This window comes from Triticum dicoccoides, chromosome 4A (genome assembly GCF_002162155.2).
Source record: "Triticum dicoccoides isolate Atlit2015 ecotype Zavitan chromosome 4A, WEW_v2.0, whole genome shotgun sequence".
Taxonomy (NCBI): Eukaryota; Viridiplantae; Streptophyta; class Magnoliopsida; order Poales; family Poaceae; genus Triticum; species Triticum dicoccoides.
Window position 1 is genome coordinate 433,180,789 of NC_041386.1, and position 14,750 is coordinate 433,195,538.

Consider the following 14,750-nt stretch of genomic DNA (forward strand, 5'->3'; position numbering starts at 1 on the left):
TGTGCTTTGGTGCCTAGCGCGTCTCCTGCTGAGGGTGAGGGAGCACCCATCGCTTTATTGAACCACAGCTTTGCCCAAAAAGTTCATCACAGCTTTGCACCATCTCGCCTATCTTCTCTACTCTATTCATCTCCATCCTGTTTCATATGTTTATTATTCCTTTTATTTTCTGTGGTTGATGTAAACGTGCCGTGATACACGATAATATACCCTGCATTTTATATGTAGTACAAAATTCTTCTTACACAACGATCTCACACTTGAATTTTTTAGAACCAACCATTCTCCAAAGACTCCCGTGTCGCTCCCGCGGGCGGCCCGAGAATAAACCCTAGCCCTCACCACCAATTCCTCACCTCCGGCTCCTCTCCCCTCGCCGCCGCCGGCATGGGTCGCCGGGCAAAGCCCGCGCGGCCTGGCGGCGGCGGGGCCCTCTCCTCCTCCGTTTCCGGCTTCGCGGCGCGGGTCGTTGGTCTCGACGGGAGTGCATGGGGACACAATGCTCGTGGCAGCGTGGCAAGATGGCGGCGCGGCGCAGGATGGCTCTGGCGCGCCGGTCGCGGCGAGGGATGGTTCTGGCGCGCAGGTCGCGGCGCGAACGCGCGCGGATCTAGCGCCTGGAGGGTGCGCCGTGGGGCGGGGCGTTTGCGCCTGGAGGGCGCGCTGCGGCGTGGCTCAGCTGCGCACAGAGTGCTGTTAGAAGGGAGAGAGGGATTTGGTGGAATCGTCGTTGTATTGCTTGAGCCTTGTGGGCATATATATAGGAGTACATGATCATCTTGGAGTACAAGGCAAGGTAGAATAATATCCTATGCTATCCTAACTTTTTTAATAATCACGATACTCAACATCCCCCGCAATCACAACGGTAGCGACAGAGACGATGAGACTGGAGAAGAATCCGAAGGGAAGCCGACGGACACCCCCCCACAGTCGTAACAGACGATGCATCGAGAGTCGTGGCTGAAGTGGAAACCGACGAGGTTGCTCAAGCAAGGCGGTAGCCCTTTGTGCCGTTTGTCGAGGTAGCTGAGAGCGTAGGGCGGTGTAGCCGTGCGAGGGACGCCGTGGTCGATGTCGAGTCGGGGTGGCCGATGTCGAGGTAGTCGCCGTGAACCGGGAAGAAGAGCGGCGGCGGCTGCCTGAGGAGGCGGCGGCGGCGGCTAGGTCAGAAGCGCGGCGACGGTGCCCGAAGTAGGCGAGGAAGAACCCGACAACATGACGAATACCGGCGCGGACGGTGGCGTTCCCGCGCCTAGGGAGGCGGCGCGACGCATACCACATAGAAGTCGACGCGCTGGGACGGCGAAGTAGACCGCGCGCTGCGACGCTACGACCTGAAGGGGCGACGCAGCAGTAGCGCGTGGGTCGGGGCAACGACAGGAAGACCTCATGGCGGTTTCAGGGACCGCGTGCCACGCTCGCTACGGCCCGACCGGGCGACGCATCGGCAGTGCGAGGATCGGTGCAGCCTTGGAAACGGCCTGGAGCGGATGACCTCGGGGCGGCGGTTAACCGCAGGCCGTGGCACTACGACCCGAAGAGGCGACATAATGGTAACGCGTGGGCTGGTGCAACCACGGAAACGGTCTCATGATGACGATGGGGACCACGTGCTGTGGCACTACGGTCCGAAAAGGCGGCGTAGCGGCTGCGTGAATCGATGTTGTCGCGGGAAGAACCATGGGCAGCGACACTGCGGTCCGTAGGGACGACGCAGTTGCAACCCGGGCTCAATCGGTGGATAGGCGCACAAACTGTACGACGATCTTCATATAATCCAGCACGGCACACGTCAGACACCGGACGTTGCAACAGCCTGCAACCAGGCTTGAACACGTACTGCAGGAAGGCATAAGTGGAGTCTCCACTAGCACGGGACGCGCCATGTATGGGTAGCCAATGTGCATGAATCCGGAACGTGGCCACGCTGTGGATCGGGCAGCCAAGCACGCCCGCACAGGACGTGTGACTCACGGACTAACGCGGCGAGGACGACGGGTCACGCACGACCGCGTGAGCGACCGCATCTGGCTTGGGCATGAAGTCCGGGGCGCCGTGTGACACCTGATCCAGTCCAAGTCCATGAAGATGTGATATAGTAGTCGAGCGTTGTTGATGACGAACGGCGGCGAGCGACTCAACCCGATCTATAGATCAGAGAACCAAAAAAGAACACCGATCAAACGATCGGTGAGAGAGAAAAACTCCGGATCAAGGATCGGGAAATAGACTCTAGGGCAGCCGGTCAACATGACCGGCGGACGAACCCTAGGTACGGGCGGCGCAGCCCCCGGCGGCAGTCATGGAGGCCAACCGTCCTAGGGGCAGTGCGCGGGTGCGGAAGCGGCGACGGCTAGGGTTTAGGATCAATTAGGTTGATACCATGTTAGAAGGGAGAGAGAGATTTGCTGGAATTGTCGTTGTATTACTTCAGCCTCGTGGGCATATATATAGGAGTACATGATTATCTTGGAGTACAAGGCAAGGTAGAATAATATCCTACGCTATCCTAGCTTTCCTAATAATCACGATACTCAACAGGTGCAGCGCAGGCGTTGGGAGGTCTGGGCGGCCCAGATCCGGCGAGCACAGCGACACCGGCTTGGGCGTCGCGGCCCCCTCTCCCTTCCCCTGATGGGATCTCGTCCGTGGAGCTTCTGGCGTCGCGACGCACCTAGGCTCTGGCGGCAGCCTTGCTCTGCGGAGCTGGCGGTGGTGGGTTTGCTTCGTCCGGTGGTGTTGCATGGGTGGGGACAGCTTTGGGCAGTGTGTCTTCCCTCCCTACCCCAGATGGGATCTCATCCGGCAGAGCTCTGGCGGCGCAGCGCGTCTAGTCTCTGGTGGCAGCCCTGTCCGGTGGTGGGGGTGGTGTTGGGCAGGCAGGCGCCCTCGGAGGCTGCTGGGCACTTGGTGGTGCTGGCAGCGGCGATGTGGTTTGTCGGGGTGGTGCTGGCTATTCTGGCGATTGTAATATCCCAGTAGTTCATCTACAGTAATCACACACTAATGGTCCCATGTCATCACAATTAATTTACGAAACCGTACTTCGGTCCAAATCAAGTTCAAATTCAAAATTTAAACTAAAGTCAAAATAAAATTTCTTCAAACTGCAAAACTAAAAATTTTCTTAGGTTGGAAATATTCACTGCATAATTGTCTTACATTAAACAAACATTTGGGAGATGTTTAAAATGCCACAGGAAATTGGCCAATTGTTTGACCTTTTCAATTTCTAAAAATAGTTGAACTCTCCCAAATGCTTTGAAATTTTTTGTGGCAGCCCATAATATTACAAGTAATTGTGGGTCAAGTTTCACATTGAACAAAAGATCAAGTGTGGGCAAATAAAAAAATGCAAACAACAGTGAAAAGGGAAATACAGTAAAGGAAATTAAAAGGTATAAGATAAGAGAGTACCCCGGGCTTTTGACCATCTGGCAACCGCATGGCCCAAGGCCCGCCTAAATCCCCCTTAACCTAGTCGATCGTAAGCCCAGCCTCCCGATCAATCCCATCTCTCCCGATCCTCCCGATCCTCTCGCTCCTTGCCTCTTTCCTCCTCGCGCCGCCACCCACACAGGGAAGCGCTCACGCTCGCGCTTGACCCCTTTTCATGCTCGCCCGACCGTGTCGCCCCGCAGCTCCTCCCACCGTCCTCGCACCGCCATATGGATCTCCGCGCTCGGCCGTGGGCGGCGCTCACCGGCGCGCGTGTGCGCTCGCCTGAGCCGCCCGTCCACCGCCTCGTCACCGGCGGCCCCCGCCTAGTCGGCCACCGAAGCAAGCCGGCCAACCCCACCGGCTCCTTCCGCGCGACACCCGCACCCTTCTCCACCGGCAGGCCCGCACCCACGTTGAGCAGGGGAGCTCGCGCTAGAGCCTTCCTTCCCAAGGCCATGGCGTCCGTCGTGGATGCACCATCTCTGTCGCGCCCTCCTTCTACTCACCATCGCTGTGAGCCCTCACGTCTTCCCCTCTCTCCCCTAGCTCGAATGCATGCCGTCTCGTGAAACCCCCGCGCTGTCGTCCGCCATGGTCGGAGCACTGCGTCCGCACGCGCTCACCTGCTCCTGATCGCGGCCACACCAGCACCCCACACCCCCTGCGCTTACATGCAGACCCGCGCGTGTCTGCCCCGCGCCCCGCCGGCGCTGTCAGCGACCTCGCTCCCCTGCTGCCCGCTGCTGCGTTGCTGCCGTTATTGCTTCTGATGCCGATGCTTGCCATGTTGCTGCTGCTTTAGCTGCTGCGCTACTACTTGTTGCGCCGCTAGCTGCTGCTATACTCTGCTGCCCAGCCGCCGCTGTTGCTCTAGCTGCTCCTGGCCGCTACGTACTGCTGCTCCAGCCACTACTCAACCCAGCAATCCGACCCATGGGTGGCCGCGCCCATGGGCACCCGACCCTAATGGATAGGTTATGGGTCGCCATCTTCATCCATGGGTAAGCTTGATGGATAACCTGATTAGTCATGGGTAGGGTATGGGCATAAGGTAATGCCCGTGGGTCGTCCAACGGGTCACCCAATTAACTGACATGTGAGCCCTAAATGTCAGTCAAATCAATGATCCAGTCCACTCAGCCACACCCCGACCCGGCCCAATTCACATACCCATATGCCATAGCGCTGGTGTGATCAGCCCACAAAAATTAATTAAACGCTTGATATGAAGCTCATGTACCTCAGCACTCAGCAGCTCATGTCCTGCTAGCCTGTTGGGCTTCTAAAGCCATATAAGCCCATATAACTTTTGTCATGCATGGCTGCCTTGTGTGCACGGCTAGAGGCAGCTTATTTAGTACCACCTCGCCGAGGGAAGCACACTGGAGGTGGAACTCTGACTATAAAAGAACTTGATGTTGCTGCTGCAAGCGTTCGTTCGGAAGTGCCTAGCAACCTCAGCAAGACGCAAGAGGCACTAGCCTAATAAAAATATTACTACATGCATGCCCGATGAGTAACCCATTGAGTCGGGTTACCCGATGGATATGGGCGTTGGTCTGCTCCTATGCCCATGGATATGGTCATGGGCGAAGAGGTAGACCCATTTACTACCCGACTGCTAGGTTGAGCCACTACTAATGGCCGTGGCCATGGCCTAACACATGGTGTGTGCGTCTATGGGCAAAGCCACCAACAACCGGCCCGTGCAATTAGCTTAGGTGCTAATTGATAGTTAGGTTAACTACTAGCTAATGACAGTGGCCCCCACTGCTAGTTAATCTAATTTAATTAAAGTCTAGTTTACCCTGACATATGGACTAGGTCAACCCACCCCATTGGCCCCATTGTCATACTCATAGGCTAGAGTAACACTAGGTGACAAAAGTATTTACAGTTTTATTTTTTGAATTAATATTAATTCCATAAATCTAGAAAATCATTTAAACTTTGAAAATTAATATAAAATAAATCGCAAATTAGATGCAAATAATTTATATATGAAAATTGCTCAAAAAGACCAGACGAATCCGAATACGCAGTCCGTTCATCCGTCACACGTCCCTAACATAGCGAACATGCAACTGTCCCCTCCATTTCATCCATCGGAAAATGCCAAACACCGGGAATACTTTCTCGGATGTTTCCCCCCTTCGCTGGTATCACCTAGTACTGCGTTAGGTCACCTCTAGCACCGCGTATTGTCATGTTATGCTTTGTGATGCTTTGATTCTCTGTTATTATTGTGTTCCTGCTCCATTACTTCTTTCCGATAGACCCATGAGACCGCTGCCGGTACCCCTGTGATTGACTGCATCGACGATGAACCCTTCTTGCCAGAGCAACCAGGCAAGCCCCCCTTTGATCAACCCGATATCGCCTATTCTTTCCCTTTACTGCTTGCATTAGAGTAGTGTAGCATGTTACTATTTGCATTAGAGTAGTGTAGCATGTTACTGCTTTCGGTTAATCCTATTCTGCTACATAGCATGTCATTGTTGCTACAGTTGTTATCCTTACCTGCAATCCTAAATGCTTAGTATATGATGCTAGTATTCCATCAGTGGCACTACATTCTTGTTCATCTGCCATGCTATATTATCGGGCCGTGATCACTCGGGAGGTGATCACGCGTATATACTTGCTCTCAATGTAATGGTTTAGTCCTAGAACTTGCATTTTGACCCTACCTAGTCCTTGAACTTGCATCAAATGTGCAAATTTGGTCTTGACGAATCACAGAGCGCCATGTGGACGCGTGGGTGCCGATCCGGTCAGCACGTGGCATTTTTCAAAGAGGCCCCCGCCTTTGTTGTGAATCTACCCGCAGGACAGGAAAGCACCTGAATTAATTTTTTACAAGAGCACGGTTTCCCCCCCCCCCCCACCCAATCCAGACAGCCACACACTCAGTCCATCTTTGTTTTTGCTCTGCTCTCTCTCGTCTCTGCTCAAGCCCGTAGCTTGTTGCCGTCGTCCAGCAAGCCGACCCAACCATGGTTTCGTGGAGTGATTCTGGATCCAGCTCTTGCTCGTCAGGTGGCGACTCGGTCACTAGTCCGGTGAGATCCTCTCCACCTTCATTTGGCATCTAGGGTTAGGAAAAAATTGGGGATTTCTAAACTGATTTGGTTTTAGGGTCCTCGCACCATTGAGAGCTTCGATTGGATGGGCCTTGCTGCAGATCTACCTGATAGGTGTGAGCACCAAGCAGTGTGTGAGAAGCTTGTTGCATTTTAGTCTGTTGACAGTGGAAGAAGATTCCTGGGTTGTGCACAGAAGGTTAGTACATGCTCTTAGCTGTAGATGTAGATGGTACAGCTGTAGTACATGTTCATAGTTGTACATGCTTTGGCCATTTAAGTACATATGAGATTGAATTTGCTTGGTTGTGCCATTCTGTGCCATGTTCATAGTGCTGTAAGTTTAAGATTATCTTCATATTAAATAAAGTGTTGTCCAAATATGTATTGTTTAAGTAGCTCAGGAATGCTCAGAGTGCTCTGTGAAAACAGTAACCTGAATGTGCAGTTAACTGAATTTTGATTCAGTTAACTGAATTTTGATTCAGTGTTACTGAATTTTGTGCAGTACTAAATTTTGATTCAGTGTTACTGAACTTTGTGCACTTAACTGAATTATGCATTTAACTCTACATTGTTTCCTCTTCAATTGTAGGATGGGCCTAGATGCCCTTATGTGCGTTGGGTTGACCCGGAGTGGCCTCCACAATTGAGGACCCGTCTAGCTAGGGTCTGGGACATGTATGAAGATGAGTACAGATCCAGGATCAGGGAAGCTGTAGCTGTGATTGAAGAAAATCTTAGGGTTCTAAATGAGAAGGAAAAGCTGGAAAAAGACCTGAGGTTTTTTAAACTAGATTTTGCTAAGATGGTGGCTGACAAAGAGCAGACAATTACTGAATTAGGCAACACAAGGCTAGCTATGTCTGACCTAAAGATAGAACTTTAGAAGAAGAGAATTGCTGACAAATCAGTGACCAACATTCATCAGGTGGTCAGGGCTAAGGCAGAGAAAGAGAGGGGTGAGATGAAGCAAGAGAGGGACAAAATGATGGAAGAGAGGGACAAATTGAAGGAAGAAAGGGATCAGTTGAAGAAAGAGATAAATAAGCTAGAGTATATGATTGGTGACCTGTTCAAGCATATATAAGGAAGACACCAAGTGCAAGATAAGGAAGATTAGGGAGATGCTAGATGAATTTGAGTGATCCATTGGTGCTCTAATGGAATTTAGTTAATGATGATCAGTGGTCTTGTTTAATCGAGTGAATTGCTGCCTAAATTTTAGTTATCTTTGATGCACTGTACTATTTGATGCAATGACCTAATATGCACTATATTATCTGAATTTGAGTTATCAATGTTGTTCCAGTTCAGTGAGTTTTGATTTGGTTAAGTGAATTTGGATTTAGTATTCAGTTATCTGAATCTAGATTCAATTAAGTGAGTTATGATTTGGTTAACTGAATTTAGGTTCATCTTACTGATTTATTCTATTAGTTAACTTATTTGCTTTTTCCACTTAACTGAAATTTGGTATACACTGTTTTTTGTATACAATGTTAACTGAAATTTAGTATACACTGTTTTTGCAGTTAACTAAAATTTGGTATACAATGTTAACTGAATATGGTTCAGTTAACTGAAACTTGCATACACTGCATCATGGAGCACATAAAGGTAGATCCAACATTTCATTAAGTTTTTGCATACATTGCATACACTGCATCATGTCGCACAGAAGAAGGAGGATCTAGGATTTATTACATTGCATTCATAAACATATTTCACACATAGATAGAAAGGTAGATCTAGGAGCATAGAAAGTAAACAACTCATTCATCTTGGTACAGAATCCTACTCCACCTTATCCTAGTGACATGAAAACGATGGAAATTTGCCCTCCTCCTTGCCCAGTAGATGATATCACCATTAGTAGGGTTTGAGCAAAGGGGGAATGCCTCCAGGAACTGCTCCAAGTCCTTGCGGTTGCGTGCTGCAAGGATCCGCTGAGACAATTGCCTGCTCTCCCTCCTTCTTGCCTCTTTGTGCCTGGCTACCCTGGGCACATGTTCTTCTTCATCGACGACCTCTCCAAGATCCATCTCTCCTAGGGTTTCTTTGGCGGATGGGGGGAAGGAGAATGGATGTGTTTGGGTTTGACTGTTGTTTTTGCCAATTGGGGGGGTGCTTTATATAGTAGAAATGGTGGCTGGTAGGTAGGCAGTAGATTAATGGTGGTAAGTAGGCCCAATATTAGAGTCAAATATTGTTGACAAAAGTAATTAACTAGCCCATTATTAGGCCCACATTGCTTACTTGATCCAACAATTGTATTCAGTTGAGTGAAATTGAACTAAACTTAACTCAATTGTAATGAATTGTACTGGATTTTAACTAAACATAAATTGTACTGAATTTGACTTAATTGTACCGAATTTGACTGAATTTTAACTGAATTGAATTTTAACTCAATTGAATTTTAACTTAAATGAATTTTAACTTGACTGAATTTTAACTTAACTAAATTTTAACTCAACTGAATTTTAACTTAACTAAATTTTAACTTAACTGAATTTTAACTTAATCGAACTAAATCTTAACTGAATACTCAAAATTGTTTGATACCTGAATTTTTGTAAAATGTACCATATGTAAGTATAGAATGCTATTTATAGTAAGTGCTCCATGTGGTCTATGAAGCTATCCACATGCAGTACAATGCAACATTTTAAGCAAAGCACTGCAGCACACCACATTTTCAGCAAAGCACTCTAGTTGCATACCAACATCATACATATTCTATAACGCCCCGAGTCCGATGCGCCACGTGTCTTCCAGTTATTCACCGTCGTTGCCATGTCAATTGCTTGCGTGTTGCATCTTGCCATGTCATCATGTGCATTGCATCATCATGTTTTCAAAACTTGCATCCGTCCGGGTTCCCCCAGTTCCGTCTGTTGTCTGTTCTGAGCCCAACCACACTTGCACCCACCTTGCATCGGCCGGAGATCCTCCATCTGTCCCCGTCGCCGACGACCAGCGAGCCGCAGCCAGGACGCCCTAGATCTCCACGTCCGGGCTGCCCCACGACCCCTCGTCATCGGGAATGGGCTTCCCTAGCCCGGATCCATCCCGCAACCGCCTCCCCGCCGTCTTCGCCCCAGGATCTGGCGCGATCTGGGCCAGATCGAGCTCCGCCGCTGCCACCGTGTCCGCGTCGGTGGAGACATCGACCACCACGTAGACCCTCTGCGTGGGCCGTAGCCGCGCCCACCGGCCCAGCTGCGCGGCCCTCGGCCTGCTTCCTCTTTTGGGCCAAGGCCCGCTGGGTGAGCCTCCAGCACCCACACTCCCATCGGGCCTGCCAGTTTCGGCCTGTGATGTTTTTTTCCTACCAGGAATTTTTTTTCGAATTATCCAGAGAGCGCCTGTTTTGCCGAAAACTCCCTAGTCATCATGCATATTACTACTCATCATCCATGCATCATATGTAAAAACATTATATATGCAAAATGCTTAGAATTTCATCTAGTTTCATAATATGCCACTTTTATCCATGTTTGTCGGTGTTCAGGAAATGGGGTCCCCAGACTTGCCTGCCTGCGGCCCACGGCGTGGCTCTACGAGCGGGCCCGTACGACCCATCTTCAGCAACAAGCGTTCAAGACCCTCACGAGGGACCAAGCCTCGCGAGGCGGACGACACAAGACCTCCTCAGGAGCGGCCTCACGAGGTTGGCTCGCGAGGGGCGGAGAGATCAAGGCAAGACAAACTTCGTGAGGTTCCAATGACATGAGCCATGACGACCAAAGTCAGGCGGGTGCCAGGCGGGCGCCATCGCGCACAGTGTCCTTGTTTCCTCTTTGGTGTTAAGGAGGCAAGCGCAGACGAAGAGTACCAAGGCGTCAAGCAAAGGTTTCCATATCGATGCAACGAGAGCAAGACCAGCAGGACGGTGATACGTCTCCAACGTATCTATAATTTTTGATTGTTCCATGCTATATTATATTCTGTTTTGGACATTATTGGGCTTTATTATACACTTTTATATTATTTTTGGGACTAACCTATTAACCGAAGGCCCAACCTAGAATTGTTGTTTTTGCCTATTTCAGAGTTTCGCAGAAAAAGAATATCAAACGAAGTCCAAACGGAATGAAACCTTCGGGGACGTGATTTTCGAAACGAACGTGATCCAGAGGACTTGCACCCTACGTCAAGACATCAACCACGAGGCCATGAGGTAAGGGGTGCGCCTACCCCCTGGGGCGCCCTCCACCCTCATGGCCCCCCTGTTGCTCCCCCGACGTACTCCTTCCTCCTATATATACCTACGTACCCCCAAACTACCAGATACGGAGCCAAAACCCTAATTCCACCGCCGTAACTTTCTGTATTCACGAGATCCCATCTTGGGGCCTGTTCCGGAGCTCCGCCGGAGGGGGCATCAATCACGGAGGGCTTCTACATCAACACCATAGCCCCTCCGATGAAGTGTGAGTAGTTCACCTCAGACCTATGGGTCCATAGTTAGTAGCTAGATGGCTTCTTCTCTCTTTTTGGATCTCAATACAATGTTCTCCCCCACTCTTGTGGAGAACTATTCGATGTAGTCTTCTTTTTATGGTGTGTTTGTTGAGACTGATGAATTGTGAGTTCATGATCAAGTTTACCTATGAACAATATTTGAATCTTCTCTGAATTCTTTTATGTATGATTGGTTATCTTTGCAAGTCTCTTCGAGTTATCAGTTTGGTTTGACCTACTAGATTAATCTTTCTTGCAATGGGAGAAGTGCTTAGCTTTGGGTTCAATCTTGCGGTGTCCTCTCCCAATGACAGTAGGGGCAGCAAGGCACGTATTGTATTGTTGCCATCGAGGATAACAAGATGGGGTTTTCATCATATTGCATGAGTTTATTCCTCTACATCATGTCATCTTGCTTAAGGCGTTACTCTGTTTTCATTAACTTAATACTCTAGATGCATGTTGGATAGCGGTCGATGAGTGCAGTAATAGTAGTAGATGCAGGTAGGAGTCGGTCTACTTGTCTCGGACGTGATGCCTATATACATGATCATACCTAGATATTCTCATAACTATGCTCAATTCTGTCAATTGTTCAACAGTAATTTGTTCACCCACCGTAGAATACTTATGCTCTCGAGAGAAGCCACTAGTGAAACCTATGGCCCCGGGTCTATCTTCATCATATTAATCTCCCAACACTTAGTTATTTTTATTGCCTTTTATTTTACTTTGCATCTTTATCATAAAAATACCAAAAAAATATCCTATCATATCTATCAGATCTCACTCTCATAAGTGACCGTGTAGGGATTGACAACCCCTTATCGTGTTGGTTGCGAGGATTTATTTATTTGTGTAGGTGCGAGGGACTCGTGCGTGGCCTCCTACTGGATTGATACCTTGGTTCTGAAAAACTGAGGGAAATACTTACGCTACTTTGCTGCATCACCCTTTCCTCTTCAAGGGAAAACCAACGCAAGTGCTCAAGAGGTAGCAAGAAGGATTTCTGGCGCCGTTGCCGGGGAGGTCTACGGAAAAGTCAACACACCAAGTACCCATCACAAACCCTTATCTCCCGCATTACATTATTTGCCATTTGCCTCTCGTTTTCCTCTCCCCCACTTCACCCTTGCCGTTTTATTCGCCCTCTCTTTTCCGCTCACCTTTCTTCCGCTATGTCGGAATCAAAAAGGGTTGGGAGTTCTCTCCCGAGTTTTAGTACTTTGGACAATCCTTCTATTCTCGCTAAACTCATAAATAAAGATGCTATGGAAAGACCTACCGGAGTTATCAATGAGAATCTTAATAATTTTAATAAAGATGATTCTAGAATCTTTCGTTATTTACTTGATGAATCTTTGAAAGATGCTTGGGATAGACTATTAAGGATGAGGGCTAGCTATGTGCCTCAATACCAAATTGAAATTTACCTAAAAAGCTTTTATGTTGCCCTACCTTCTTCTTTTAAGCATGTCCTAGATTCTATATTTGAAGAAGGTTTTCTTGAAGGGGATGCCATAGACACTTATGAAAAGATGAAAACCATATTTGGGCACCCCATGAATGAGAAAGTTGAATCTACATCTCTTTTGCTCTCTTACCAAAATGAATCTATCAAAGAGATGAAGGCTAGCTTAGATACAAATTTCCGTAACGTACTTAATCTTTCTTCTACCATTAATAGCCATGTGCTTTATCAAAATAGAAAGATTAATTCCATAGATAGCAAGTTTCCTATTTTCTTCCCTAAAACCAAAGATGGAAATACCTAGATCTATCCTTGCTTTTTATGCCTAGCTAGGGGCTTTAAATGATAGCGCTTGTTGGGAGGCAACCCAATTTTATTTTTATTCCTTGCTTTTTGCTCCTGTTTAGTAATAAATAATTTATCTAGCCTCTGTTTTGGTTGTGTTTAATTAGTGTTTGTGCCAAGTAGAACCGTTGGGAAGACTTGGGGAAAGTCTTTTTAATCTTGCTATAAAAAACAGAAACTTTAGCGCTCACGAGAATTGTTGCCATTTTTATTTGGAAAGTGCTATTTAGTTAATTCTTTTTGTAGATGATTAATAGATAAATTCCTATATAAATAGGGCTAGCCACCACCATAGCTAGGGGATGGAGCTGGACAACCACCAGTTCACCAAGCACAAGAACACCTCTCCTCACGAGGCTGTTCTTCCCCTTGTACTGTTCATCCTCAGCCCAAGAGGCAATCCACCACCACCACACTGGAGTAGGGTATTACAACACAACGGTGGCCCGAACCAGTATAAATCTTGTGTCCCTTTTGTTGCGAGTTCGTCGAGTTAGTCTTAGAGACCGTGAAGTGTGTGAGGGCGTGATCGATGAGGGAGAGATCTTCACGCGCACCCCAGTGTTCGAACCTTAAGGGTTTTGCTGGAACCCGAAATCCGACATTTGGCGCGCCAGGTAGGGCTGCGCCGGAGCCTCCCTCCCACCAGTCGATTCATCGACACTCCGCAGTTCCGATGTCCGGCGACTCAAGGACCAACACCGACCGCTGGGCAGCTGGGCCAGCCCGACCGGCGCCGCCTGCCCAGGAAGACCTCAACCCCGCGCTCCAGGTGGCGCGAGCGCCACCTGACGCTGTGGGGCACGGGCGGCGCGGCCAGGCGCCATCCACCCTCACCCCACGACAGGCGCGAGCTGCTGCAAGGGCCGCAAGCCACGCCGCGGCGACAGCGCCGCACACCCGGACTGAGCAGGCAAACATGCGGGCTGCACTCACGGTGGCGCGGGAGCTATTGAGGTGACGGCTGATGAAGAGCGGCCGGGATGCACTGCTGGAACGCGTCGCCGAGCTACTGGACGCAGCGGCCATGGGAGCACCGCCCTTCTGCTACCAGTTCACGCCCTAGGCAGCGTCCGGATCCCACGGCGGGCCTCGCCGCGCCCGCGTGCCCCCGAGTGCGCCTGGGGGCCTCGTCGACACCAGCACGATCCACGGCAGACGGTGCCCCATCCCACCCGCACCATCCCACATGGGTGCGGGCACGAGCATTTCCGCACACGGCCCCAGCAGGGCGCTACCCCACCATCCTCAGGACTGCGTCATGGGCCGGGCGACATGGAGCGTGGGGCACTTCGGCGAGGCCTTCGGGGCAACGGCCTCGGAGGCCTACGTGCCCGGCATGATAAACCAGGAGTACACGCTGAAAGATGACCCCGGCTCGTTCCTCGAGCCAGGCTAGGAAGAGGAGGCGCTAGGAGCTGAGGCCTTCTAGGAGCCGCCTGAGAGCCCCACCAACCACACTGTGGACAACAGCCACAAGGTACCACTAATCTCCCAAGGGCAGGCTTACGCTAACCATGAATCGCAAGTGAACCAGGTCACAGTGCCAGGTGACGGTTCCGGCACGGTGGTATCCGTCTCACCAGGAGAGGCTCACTAGGGGTTGCGTGGGAGGGGCCAGGAGCAAGGCCCCTCCCCGTGTTGCACGGAGCAAGGCATCGCCCGGAGGTAGGCCCTCTGCCGGGGAGGCACCGGCGAGCCTTCCCCGGCAGAGGACCCGTGATCGCCGAGGGCGCCGCTGGCGTCCCCTCTGCCCTCATTGGTGCCGTCCTAGTCTCCGGTCGTCCCAACGGTGGTAGGGGGTGGCGCAAGGTGGGGCCCTCGTCTAGCGATATGAAGTAAGGCTCACACCTATGAAGGTCTCCGCTCGTGACACTCTCTTGTAATAATGAGTGGGGCTGTACATGCCCCGGAGTCTCAAGAGTGCCACCCTCGGG

At 50.1% G+C, this 14,750-nt stretch overlaps 1 long non-coding RNA gene across 1 annotated transcript; it reads left to right on the forward strand.

Moving 5' to 3' along the window:
* Positions 1 to 6,005: 6,005 nt before the first annotated feature.
* LOC119288943 lies at positions 6,006 to 7,796 on the forward strand. Its single transcript, XR_005141365.1, has 3 exons — positions 6,006 to 6,506; positions 6,583 to 6,726; positions 7,123 to 7,796. It is a non-coding gene; the product is annotated as an uncharacterized LOC119288943 (long non-coding RNA).
* Positions 7,797 to 14,750: the final 6,954 nt, after the last annotated feature.